At 38.1% G+C, this 13,492-nt stretch overlaps 1 protein-coding gene and 1 long non-coding RNA gene across 2 annotated transcripts in view; one reads left to right on the top strand and one right to left on the bottom strand.

Annotated features, from left to right (window-relative positions):
• Positions 1 to 13,492, bottom strand: part of LOC141370613 (uncharacterized) — a 204,168-nt gene that overhangs the window by 161,654 nt on the left and 29,022 nt on the right. The gene's annotated exons all lie outside the window — the stretch shown is intronic.
• The window catches only part of LOC112823481 (fibronectin type III domain containing protein 3C1-like), a 62,930-nt gene that overhangs the window by 37,825 nt on the left and 11,613 nt on the right, over positions 1 to 13,492 (top strand). The gene's annotated exons all lie outside the window — the stretch shown is intronic.

Below are 13,492 nucleotides of genomic sequence, written 5' to 3'. Positions count from 1 at the left end.
TGGAAGCTCTTTATCTCTCCATCCATTCTGAATGACAGCCTTGCTGGATAAAGTATACTTGACTTCATGTTCTTCTCATTTAGTACCCTGAATTATGTCTTTCCAGCCCTTTCTGGCTTGCCAGGTCTCTCTGGATAGGTCTGACGTTATTCTGATGTTCCTCCCTCCATACATAACAAATCTTTTCCCCCTAACTTCTCTCAGGATAGCTTCCTTGGCTTTAAGATTTGCAAGTTTCACTATTATATGCTGGAGTGTTAGTCTATTTTTATTGATCTTGGGAGGGGTCCTCTCTGCTTCTTGGACATGAATGCTTGTTTCCTTCCCCAGATTGGGGAAGTTCTCAGCTATGATTTGCTCAAATATGCCTTCTAGTCCTCTCTCTCTCTCCATCCCCTCAGGGATCCCAATAATTCTGACATTGGAATGTTTCAAGGCATCTTTGATCTAAGTCTGTTCTCATGGGCTTCTACCTGCCTATCCCTATCCTCCTTGGCTTCCTTCCTTTCTATCAGCTTATCTTCTAGATCACAGATTCATTGTTCTGCCTCGTTTACCCTGGCTGTTAAAGAGTATCCAGTTTAGACTGCATCTCATTCATAGCATTTGTAGTTCGGCCTGATTAGATCTCAATTCTGCCCTTAGAGATTCTATATTGTCGCTAATGCTTTTCTCAAGCCTAGCTATTGACTTCATGATTGCTACCCTGAAGTCTGCCTCTGACATCTTTCTTATATCCATATCCATTAGATCTGTGGCAGAGGACATTGTCTCTGATTCTTTTCTTTGTTGGGAGTTCCTCCTTCTAGTCATTCTGTAGAGGGATGGTTGAGGGAATGGACAGCATCCAAAATATCAACCATTACCCAAGCAAAAAGCATCTACGAAAAAATCCAAAGTGGGCGAAAGCTACCACAGATACGCCATCAAAGCCAAGATGATCCAAAACAATAAAAAAGAAAGAAAAAAGAGGAAAAAAAGAGGAGGGCGGGGAGAAAGATTATAATCTCTCAGGGTGGACACAGCAGGGTGATCTGCCTGTTCCTGCTTGATTTTTGGTCTGTATGGTAGAAGACACTATATCCCAAAATTGCAAAGAAATCAGAACTTACATATATATCAAGATAAAATTGAATAGAGTGAAAACTGGGCTAGTATGGGATATAACTCTATAAAGCATATATGTGAAAAAGAAAATAAAAGTTAAGAAGCAACTTTAAAACATCAGTTGGGAAATACAAATTATTTGAAATGGGAGCAGGGTTTAAAAAAAAAAGAAAATGAGTAAGAAAAGAAACCAAAAAAGAAATGTAAAATTTGAGCCTGAAGTATAAACGAGTTGTGAGGGAGCAGCTGGAGCTCCCTATTATTTTCCCCTGGCGCTGGAGTTTCACAGTTCTGTGGGAAATAAGCTTAAGCTTATTCACCTGTTCTTCCAGTCTGTCTTCTGGGAGAGAGGCCTGCTTGCCTGGGTGGGGTTGCCCCACCCCTTGTCAGGGGGATGGGCTTAATGTGAGCTGGTTGGCTGTGTGGCTTTTGTTCCCCGGCATCTTTCCACTTCTCTTTAGAGGGTCAGAGCTAATATAGCCCTGCAACCCAGAGCTGCAATGTTGGGGTCGACACCCCTCAACAGATCCTCCAGTTCAGTCCATCTCCACTTCTGCCTGTACCAGTCTCCACATCTTCTGGAGGAGGGGCCTTTTGCATTGATCCTCAAATGTCTTTGCCCCAGGCAGAATTGTACTGCCCTTGCCAGGGGCCAGGCTAAGTCATCTGCTCCGGATTGTTCTCTGTGGCTTTTGTTCCCTGAAGGCTTTCCACACAGCTTTAGAGGATTAGAATGAAAATGGCAGCCTCCCAATCTCTGGCCCTGGAGCGGAAAGCTCGGGCCCCCACTCCTCTGTGAGCCCACAGAGAAAAGCAGTCAATCACTCCTGTCACTCCTAGTCTCCCTAGTCTCTAGCACTCCGTGCCCACCTGGACTGTGACCGAGCATTGCTATCTCTGGCACACAGCCCTGTTTGAAGTCTCCAAACCCAGCAGATTCCTGCCACATGCTCCTGCACCACTCCTCCCAGGGGAGGAAGGGGGCTCTCCCTGGTTCTGCCACTTGTTGGGCCCCTATTTGAAGAGCAGTGGCCTAACTGTGCTGCAGATCACAGTTTATGGCAACGCCGAGCTGAGAGCCCACTCCTCAGCTCACTCTTTGCGGCCGGCTTCCCTGCTCCAATACCTGGGAGCTCTGCCACACTCAGGCACCCCCACTCTTCCTGTGACCCCCAAGGATCCTGAGATCACACTCCCCCAGGGAGGGTTCCACCTCCCGATTAGCTGCCTGAGTGACATCACTCATTGGAGCAGACTTCTGTTCCAATTTTGTGCTCCACTGCTCTATCACTTGCCAGTAGCCAGCTGAGGGAGGCTCCCTCCCCCCATGGTCTATCTTCCCATATATCGCCTTGGATTCACTTCTCCACATCTCCTACCTTGTGGTAAATGGTCGCTTGTCTATTTGTAGAGTTGCAGCTATTCTTTTCTTCAATCTCCAGTTGAGTTCACAGGTGTTCATAATGGTTTGATAGCTATCTAACTGAATTCCTGAAATGAAGGTCTCCTACTCCTCTGCCATCTTGGACTCCTCCCCCCCAGTGAGAAGTTTAATCTACATTTCCACCTACCAGCACTGAGACTGAATGAGGACATGGGAAGCAGGGCTAGGCAACATTCAGATCCCTCCTTCACCTGCTGTCCACTGAGGAGCTCAGCCTGCATCTCTACTCAGCATCAAAGAGGCAAATCTAGGTGTGGGAGGCTATGCTACTTGGCACCCTACTACCCCACTCCCTTCTCCTGGTGTCATTAGGACACAACTGGGAACTGAGCTTCCACCTCCACCCTAAAGGAACACAGATATTAATCAGTTCTCCATTTACCCCTTCATGGTATCATCAGGGACCAATGAGAAGCTGAGCTTAGACCCACACTCAGAGACAGTCATATGGTGAAAATAGTTGCCCTATATAATAACCAAAATAAAAACCTTACTGAATGGGTTCAATAGTAGAGTGATGACAGAAGACAGAATCTGTGAACCTGAAGACAGATTAATAAAATCTGAATACAGATTGAGTAACAGAAAAGATTTTAAAAGAAAAAAATGAACAAAGTTTCAGGGATATATGGAACAATAACAAAAGAGCTAATATTCATATCACTAAACTTCCAGAAGGAGAAACGAGAAAGAGTGGAAATGAAAAATTGTCCAAAGAAACAATAAAAACTTCCCAATTTGGGGAAAAACATAAACCAAACAATTTAAAGAACTGAGAAAATCTAAAATACAACAAATCTGAAGAAATCCACAGTACCAAAACATATCATAATTAACCTTCTGAAAATAAAAAACAAATTAAAAAATCCTGAAAGCACCCAGAGAGAAATGGTACATTACTTATAGGTGAAAATCAACTCAAAAGACAAATATATCTCTTTTGAAACCATGGAGGCCAGAAATAAGTGGCACATTTTTCAAGTCCTGAAAGAAATTAACTGTCTACTTGAAATTATATTCAGTAAAATCGTTCTTCAGGAATGAAAAGAAAATAGACATTCTCAGATAAGGAAAACTAAGAATTTGTTGCCAGTAAAACTCCCAATAAAATTGGATACAGAAATCACTCTTTTAAAAAAAGGAAATGATAACAAAAGAAGGCTTAGAACTTCAGAAAAGAAGTGACATTGGGGTTCTAGTCCAAATGGTGACATAACAGGCTCCTGAACTCATCTCCTTCTACAGACACACTGAAACCACAGTTAAACATGGAACAATTTCCTCTGAAAGAAATCCAGAAATTAGCTGAGGGACTCATAAACACCAGAAAAATGAGAGAAAAAAACACATCAAAATGGGTAAGAAAAGCTGAGATATACTCTCAATATAAACTCCACATACAGCACAGCAGCATACAATGGGGAGGAAACCCACAACTGCCAGTTTTTCTCTGAGGAGTGAGGAATTTGGGTCCAACACCTAGCACACCAAGTTTGAAAACTTCCACCTAATGGGCAGGCCCCTAAAATACCTAGCTCTGAAAGCAAATGGGGAATGCATCCATGAGACCCACAACACTGTACCAAACAAAGAAACAGTCTTAATGGGCTTGCTAGGACTCACACTGGCTATCCCCTCAGGTCTCAGTGCAGAGGTAGTAGAAACACCCATCTCCCAGCCTTTCCCTGAAAAAGGCCTATTTGAATATTTTTAAAGCTGTGACCTAACAGTCAGCCTCCTAATTTAGACACGTCTAAGCAATAAATACAATCTCCATCTGCCACACTCCAGGTCACTAGCATCTCCTTGAAAGGAGCCTGTGCACATGTATGGCACCCCAGCATTGTGGTTGCCACCCAGAGGATGCAACAATTGATTTCCTGGCTCTGGTGACCAGTGAAGCTTGCATTTATAGGTTTCAGAGTACTGTAGCAGACAAAGAAACAGTTCTTGACTGGCTGTAACCCCAGGGCTCAGTACAGGGGCACAAGTCAGAAACACCCATTTCCCAGTCTTTCCCTGAAAGAGTCTGTTTTGCATATCTTAAAAGCTGCAGCTGAGGGTCCAGTTTCCAATAAGCTTGAATTGAGGTGCTGACTGGTATCCTTCCCTTTGGAACACTGACAGATACTGGCATACCTTAAACCACTGGAACCACTAAGAACAAAGAAACAAGCTCACACAATCACTAAGGGCTAGGACCAGGCCAAATGATAATGTTCATCTTCTACACAAGGCTACTCCTTAAAGACTGTGAGAGAGGTAAATGTTTTCTCTAATGCACAGAAAGGTAAAATGAGGAAACAGAGAATATTTTACAAGCAAAAAAACAAGATAAACCTCCAGAAATAGCCTTTAATAAAATAGAAATAAGATATTTACCTGATAAGGAGTTCAAAATAGTGGTCATAAAGATACTCACCAATGTCAGAAGAACAATGCATGAACAAAGTGAAAATTTCAACAAAAAGAAAGTTAAAAAGTACCCAATAGAAATCACCTAGGTAAAGAATATAACTGAACTGAGAAATTCAATAAAAGGGTTGAACAACAGACAAGAGCAAGTGGAAGAGAAAGTATCAGCAAACTTGAAGACAGGGCAGTGGAACTCATGCAATCACAGGAACAAAAAGAAAAAAATGAAAAGGAGGGGACTTATGGGCTACTATAAAGGAAACCAATATATGTTTATAGGGATCGCAGGAGGAGGACAGAGAGAAAGGGAAAGAAAGCTTATTCAATGAAATGGTGGCTAAAATATTCCCTAAACTAGGGAAGGAAACAGCCATCTAGATCCAAAAAGTCCCAAAAGACCAACTAAGATAATCCAAAAAGACCCATTATGCAGACACATAATTGTCAAAAGTTAAAGACAAGGAAAGAATCTTAAAAACAGCAAAAGAAGAACTTGTTACATGCAAGAGAACCCCCATAACAATATCAGCAGATTTTTCAGCAGAAATTTTGCAAGGAAGAAGACAGTGGCATGATGTATTCAAAGAGCTGAAAGAAAAAACTGCGAACAAGGAATACTCTACCCAGAAAAGTTGTCCTTCAGAATTAAAGGAGAGATCAAGAATTTCCCAGACAAGCAAGCAAAACCCGAAGGAGTTCATCACCAACACACTGGCCTTACAAAAAATGTTAAAAGGACTTTTAAAGCTGAATGAAAGGACACTAATTAGTAACAGGAAAACATGAAAGTATAAATCACAGTGGTAAAAGTAATTACATAGTTAAATTCTGAATACTATATTGTAACATTGGTGGGTAAGACACTTATAAATCTATTGTGAAGGTTAAAGGTGAAAGTACTAAAAACGATTACAATAATTTAATGAATACATAAGATAAAAACATGTAAATTGTGCCATTGAAGACATAAAATGGAGGTTAGAGTAAAAATACAGACCTTTAGTACACATGCAAACTTAAGTTGCTATCAGCTTAAAATAGACTGTTATAAATATGTTTTTTATAAATCTCAAGGTAATCACAAAGCAAGAACCTATAATACATACACAAGAGAGAAAGAGAGAGGAATCTAAAGATATCACTGTAGAAAATTATCAAATCACAAAGAGCAAGAGAATAAAAAAGAAACAATTCTGGAAAAGCAGCCAGAGAACAATTAAAATTGCAATAGTAAGTCCAAACCTATCAATAATTGCTTCAAATGTAAATGGATTCAATTTTACAGTCAAAAGGCACAATTCTACAGTCAAAATGGCTGATAAAATAACAAGACCCAACTATATATAATGTCTAAAAGTGATTCACTTCAGCTCTGAGGACACACACGAAGTGAAGGAATAGGAAAAGATATTCCATGCAAAAGGAAACCAAAAGAAGGTAGGGATAGATCTACTTACATTTGACAAAACAGACTTTCAGCCAAAGACTGCAATAAGAGACAGATAAAGTTACTATATAGTGGAAAATGGCCTAATCCAACAAGAGGATATATCATTTGTAAATATTGATGAACCCAACATAAGAGCACCTAAATATATAAGGCAAAAACTAACAGACCTGAAGGGAGAAACAAACAACAATGCAATAATAGTAGGAAACTTCAATATTCCACTTTCAACAATGGATATATTGTCTGAACAGAAAGTGAAAAAGGAAATATGGGATTTAAACTGTATGTTAGAGCAGATGGACTTAACAGATATTTACAGAATATTCCATCCAACAGCAGCATACACATTCTTCTCAAGTGCATATGCAATACTCTCCAGGATAGATCATATGTTATGTCACAAAAAAGCCTTAAAAAATTTAAGATGATTGAAATATCAAGCATCTTTTCCAACCACAATGGTATGAAACTGGACATTAATTATTAAGAAGAAAACTAGAAAATTCACAAATATGTGGAGATTAAAACAACATGCTACTGAATAGTCAAGGATCAAATAAGAAATCAAAAGAGAAATCAAAAAATATCTTGAGACAAATGAAAATGTAAATACAATATACCAAAACTTAATGGAATGCAGCAAAAGCAGTTCTAAGAGGGAACTTCATAGTGATAAATGGCTACAATAAGGAAAAAGAAAGTACTCAAACAAACTAAATTTACACCTTAAGGAACTAGAAAAAGATAAACAACCTAAGCCTAGTAGAATGAAGGAAATAACACAATGAGCTAACAATAAACTAGTTAAATGAAATAACAAAGATCAGAGTGGAAATAAATAGAGACCAAAAAAATAGAGATCCACAAAACTGAGACATGGGTGTTTTTCTTAAAGATAAACAAAATAGACAAACCCTTATCTAGACTTACCAAGAAAATAAGAATGAGGATTCTCTTTTTAAAGATTTTATTTATTTTAGAGAAAGAGAGAATGCACGAGCTAGGGGAGGGGCAGAGGGAGAAAGAGGAGAAGCAGGCTCCCCACTGAGCAGGGAGCCTGACACAGAGCTTGATCTCAGGACCCCAAGATCATGACCTGAGCTGAAACCAAGAGTCAGATGCCTAACTGACTGAGCCACCCAGGCACCCCAAGAAATAAAGATTCTAATAAACAAAATTAGAAACGAAAGAGGAGACTTTCCAACTGATGCCCCAGAAATACAAAACACCATAAGAGAGTACTATGAACAATTATATGCCATGTTGAAAAAGGAAGAAGAAATGAATATATGCCTAGAAACATACAACCTACAGAGACTGAATCATGAATAAATAGAGAATATGAACAGATCAATAATGAGTAAGGAAACTGAATCACTAATAAAAAACTTACCAATAAAGAAAAGTCCAGGACCTATCAGCTTTAATGGTGAATTACACCAAACATTTACAGAATTAATAGAAATCCTCAAACGCTTTCAAAAAAATAGAAGAGGAAAGAATACTTCAAAATTCATTTTATGAGACCAACATTACAATACTACACCAGACAAATACAGTACAGGAAAAGAAAATTACAGTTTCCCCAAGAAACATAGAGGCAGGGGCACCTGTGTGGCTCAGTTGTTAAGCGTCTGCCTTCAGCTCGGGTCATGATCCCAGACCTGGGATCGAGCCCCACATCAGGCTCCCTGCTCGGCAGGAAGCCTGCTTCTCCCTTTCCCACTCCTCCTGCTTGTGCTCCTGCTCTCACTGTCTCTCTCTCTCTGTGTCAAATAAATAAAATCTTTTTAAGAAAAAAGAAACATAGATGCAAAAAATCCTCAACAAAATATTAGCAAACCAAATTCAACAATACATTAAAAGGATCACACACTATGATCAAGTGGAATTTATTTCAGGAATGCAAGGATGGTTCAACATCTACAAGTCAATCAGTGTGATACACCACATTAATGAAATGAAGGATAAAAATCATATGATCAAAAAAAATCATATGATCCCTCAATAGATGTAGAAAAAGCATTTGACAAAATTAGACATCCATTCACAATAAAACAAAAACAACAACAACAAAAAAACTCTCAACAAACTGGTTAGAGAGTGAACATACCCCAACATAATAAAGGCCATATATGACATGCTCACAGCTAACACTATTCTCCCATCCAAGTACTAACCAGGCCTGACCCAAGATAACACTATTCTCAACAGTAAAAAGCTAAAAGTTTTTCTACCAAGATCAGTTACGAGACAAGGATATCAACTCTTGCCACTTTTAGTCAATATAGTCCAGGGAGTACTAGCCAGAGCAGTTAGGGAAGAAAAAGAAAAGGCATCCAAATCATAAAGAAGTAAAACCATCCCTATTTTCAGGTGATACATTATATGTAGAACATTCTAAAGACTCCACCAAAAAAATCATAATTGAGGGTGCCTGGGTGGCTCAATCAGTTAAGCGTCTGCCTTTGGCTCAGGTCATGATCCCAGAGTCCTGGGATCAAGCCCTGCACTGGGCTACCTGCTCAGCAGAGAGCCTGCTTCTTCTCCCCACTGCCTGCCACTCCCCTTCCTTGTGCTGTGTGTTTGTGTGTGTGTGTGTGTGTGTGTGTGTGTGTGTATGAAATAAATAAAATCTTTAAAAAAAAAGAAATCATAATTGAATTCCATAAAGTTACAGCATACAAAATCAATATACAAAAGTAAGCTGTGTGGGGCACCTGGGTGGCTCAGTTGGTTGAGCATCTGACTCAGGTTTGGCTCAGGTCATGATCTCAGGGTTGTGGGATTGAGCCCTGTGTTGGGCTCCGTGTTCACTGGGGAGTGTGCTTGGGATTTTTTTCTCTCCCTCTCTCTCTGCCCCACCCCCCTCAAATAAATAAATCTTAAAAAAAAAAACAAGTTGTGTTTCTATACACTAATAACAATCTGAAAGAGAAACTAAGTAGATAATCCCATTTATGACTGCATCAAAAAGAATAAAATACTAAGGAATAAATTTAACCAAGGTGAAGGATCTATTTACTGAAACTGTAAGACATTGTTGAAAGAAACTGAGGAAGACACAAATAAATGGAAAGATATTCTGTGCCCATGGATTGGAAGAATTAACGTTGTTAAAATATCTATAACTACCACAGAATCTACAGATTCAACACAACCCCTATAAGAATTTTAGTAACATTTATCACATTAATAAAACAAACAATTCTAAAATTTCTATGGAACCACAGACGATTCCAAATAGCCAAAAAAAATCCTGACAAAGAAAAAAGGAGAGGCATAACATGTCCTGCTTTCAAACTGTATTACAACGCTATAGTAATCTAAACACTATGGTACTAGCACAGAAACCAATACATAAATCAATGGAACAGAATACAGATCCCAGAGATAAAAAGGACATATGGTCAATTAATTTATATCATAGGAGACAAGAATATACAAGAGGAAATGGATTATCTCTTCTAAATAGTAAACTGGACAGCCATGTGCAAAGAATGAAACTGAACCACTATCTTACACCATACACAAAAATCAATCAAAAATGACTTAATGACTTCAACATAAGAACTGAAATCATAAAAATCCTAGGAGAAAACATAGGGGGTAAGCCTCTTGACATAGCTGTGGCAATGATATTTTGGATTTGACACCAACAGCAAAGGCACCAAAAGTAAAAATAAATAAGTGGGACTATATCAAACTAAAATCCTTCAGCACAGCAAATTAAACATTAAAAAAGTTAAAAGGTAGGGCACCTGGGTGGCTTAGTTGGTTAGGCGTCTGACTCTTCGTTTTGGCTCAGGTCATGATCTTGTAGCTGTGGGATTGAGCCCTGTGTTGGACTGTGACAGTGTGGAATCTGTTTCAGATTCTCTCCCCCTCTCCCTCTCATTTTCTCTCAAATAAATAAAAACAGTCTTTTTTAAAAAGTTAAAAAGAAACCTATGGAATGAGAGAAAATATTTGGAAATCATATATCTGACACAAAGGTTAAAATATATGAGGAACTCATATAATTCAATAGCAAAATAGTAATCATTCAATTTAAAAATGAGCAGAGGAGTGCCTGGGGCTCAGTCATTAAGCGTTTGCCTTGGGCTCAAGTCATGATCCCAGGGTCCTGGGATCGAGCCCCATATCAGGCTCTCTGCCCTGTGGGAAGCCTGCTTCTCCCTCTCCCACTTCCCCTGCTTGTGTTCCCTCTCTCACTGTGTCTCTCTCTGTCAAATAAATAAATAAAATCTTTAAAATATACATACATATATCTCTCTTAAATAAATAAATAAATAAATAAATAAATAAATAATGAGCAGAGTAACTGAATAGACATATTTCCAAACCAAAACTACATGAGATATTATCCCATACCCATCAGAATAGCTATCATCACACGTTTTTGTATTTTAATTCCAATATAGCTAAAATACAGTGTTACATTAGTTTCAGCTGTACAATATAGTGATTCAATAATTCCATACATCACCCAGTGCTCACCACAACAAGTGCACCATTTAATCCCAATCACCTATTTACCTCATCCCCTTACCCCCTTCCCATTTGGTAACCAAAAGTTTGTTTTCTATATTTAGAGTTTGTTTCTTGGTTTCTCTCTTTTTCCTTTCCTAATTTCTTTTTTTTTTAAATTCTACATATGAGTGAAATCATATGGTATTTGTCTTTCTCTGACTTATTTCACTTAGGATTATACTCTCTAGCTCCATCCATGTCATTACAAATAGCAAGATTTCATTCTTTTTTATGGCTGAATAATATTCTGTCATACATATATACCACACCTTTACCCATTCATCTATTGATGTGTACTTGGGATGCTTCCATAATTTGGCTATTATAAATAATGCTGCAATACACAAAGAGGTACATGTATCCCTTTGAATTAGTGTTTTTGTATTTGGGGGGTAAAGAGTGTGAATACTGGACTGTAGGGGAGTCCTATTTTTAACATTATGAGGAACCTCCATACCACTTTCCACAGTGGCTGCACCAGTTTGCATTCCCACCAATAGAGCAAGAGGGGTACTTTTTCTCCACATCCTAGCCAATGTTCGCTGTTTATTGTGGGGTTTTTTTAGCCATTTTGAAAGGTGTGAGGTGATATCTCATTATAGTTTTGATTTGCATTTCCCTCATGATTAGTGATGTTGAGCATCTTTTTGTGTGTCTGTAATCCATGTGTATGTCTTTTTTGGAGTAATCAACATAAACTTCACAACTTATGTAAAAATTAACTCAAAATGGACCGTAGAAAACTGAAAATTGAAATATAAAACTATAAAGCTTTTGGAAAAAAACCAAAGAAGATCTTCAGGATCTAATGTAGGCAATGAGTTCTTAAACGTCATACCAAAAGCACAATCCATAAAATGAAAAATTGATAAATTTGACCTCCTCAAAGTTTTTTTAAAGATTTTATTTATTTATTTGAGAGAGGGACTAGGAGAGCACAAGCAGGGGGAGTGGCAGAGGGAGAGGGAGAAGCAGGCTCCCTGATGAGCAGGGAGCCCGATGTGGGGCTCAATCCCAAGACCCTGGGATCATGACCTGAACCGAAGGCAGATGCTTAACCAACTGAGCCACGCAGGTGCCCCTGACCTCCTCAAACTTAAGAAGTTTTACTCTGCATAAGACCCGGTGAGGAGGACAAAAAAGACAAGCATAGACTGGAAGAAAATCTTTACAAAACACATATCTGACAGTGGACTAATAATACCTAGAATATATAAAGAACTCTCAAAAGTCAACAGTTAAAAATCCAAACAATTCAATTACAAAACAGGCAAAAGACATGAACAGACCATTCACAGAAGAGGATATACAGATGGCAAATAAACACATGAAAAGACCTACAACATTATTAGTCATTAGGGAAATGCACAGTGAGATATCAACACACCTAATCAAAATGGCTAATAAGAAACAGTAATAACACTAAATGCTGGCAAAGACGTAAAAAACTGGACTAATCATACATTTCTGGTGTGAATTACATCCACTCTGTAAAATAGTATGGGAGTTTCTTACAAAACTAAACATGCACTTACTAATATGCCCAGCAGTTTTGGGCACTTTATCCCAGAGAAATGAAAATGTATGTCCACAGTAAAACCCGTACATGGATATACATAACTCCTTATTTATAAAAGCCAAAAACTAGAAATAACTCAGATGTCCTTCAACATATAGTTTTAAAAATTAGCACATTCATACACGGTATACTATTTGGGAATAAAAAGAATCAAACTATTGATTCACACAACTTCAGTGGATCTCAGGGGAATTACGCTGACTGAAAAAAAGTCTATCTAAAAAATTTACATACTGCATTATTCTATTTATATAACATTCTTGAAATAGCAAAAATACAGGTTAAAGAATAAACTACTAGTTGTCAAGGATTAGAAAAAGAGGGAAGGAAGTTGCTGTAAGTATAAAAGTGTAGTACAAGGGATACTTGCAATGGAATATCTTAACTGTTGGTTGTCACATTAAGCTACACATCTGATAAAACTATGTATAACACTATACAAATGAGTGCATGTAAAACTGGTGAAATCTGAATAATGTCAATGGATTTTATCAATGTCAATTTCCTGGTTGTATATTGTACTATAGTTATGCAAAATGTTCCTTTTGGGGTAAAGTGTGTAAATTGTACATTTAAGTCCACAATGATCTCAAAATAAAAAAAATTTACAAAATCAATAAAACAGTGAATTGATGTGAACTTCAGGCTACCACCAACAGAGATAGTAACTAGAAAATAAAGGAAAGAAAGAAACTTTAGTGGGCTAAGTGATGAGTTCAGTTCAGGTATATTTTTCCTGAAATGTCCATATTAGTATTCTTCACTTACCTTCACATATTTAGACTTTTTACCTTAAATATGTAACCTAAAGATTTTGGTGTCTATGTGAGCATCTTCAAGTCATTTTGTTTCATACTGCAATATATAAATGTATCAAATCAGAGGCACCTGGATGGCTCAGTCAGTTAAGCCTCCTACTCCTGATTTTGGCTCAGGTCATGATCTGAGTCGTGAGATCAAGCTC

The sequence above is a fragment of the Callorhinus ursinus genome, unplaced genomic scaffold, assembly GCF_003265705.2.
Source record: "Callorhinus ursinus isolate GAN/ISIS: 27379988/994484 unplaced genomic scaffold, GSC_fseal_2.0 scaffold40, whole genome shotgun sequence".
Taxonomy (NCBI): domain Eukaryota; kingdom Metazoa; phylum Chordata; class Mammalia; order Carnivora; family Otariidae; genus Callorhinus; species Callorhinus ursinus.
The sequence above is the reverse complement of the archived record's forward strand: the minus strand, read 5'-3'. Positions and strand labels throughout refer to the sequence as shown.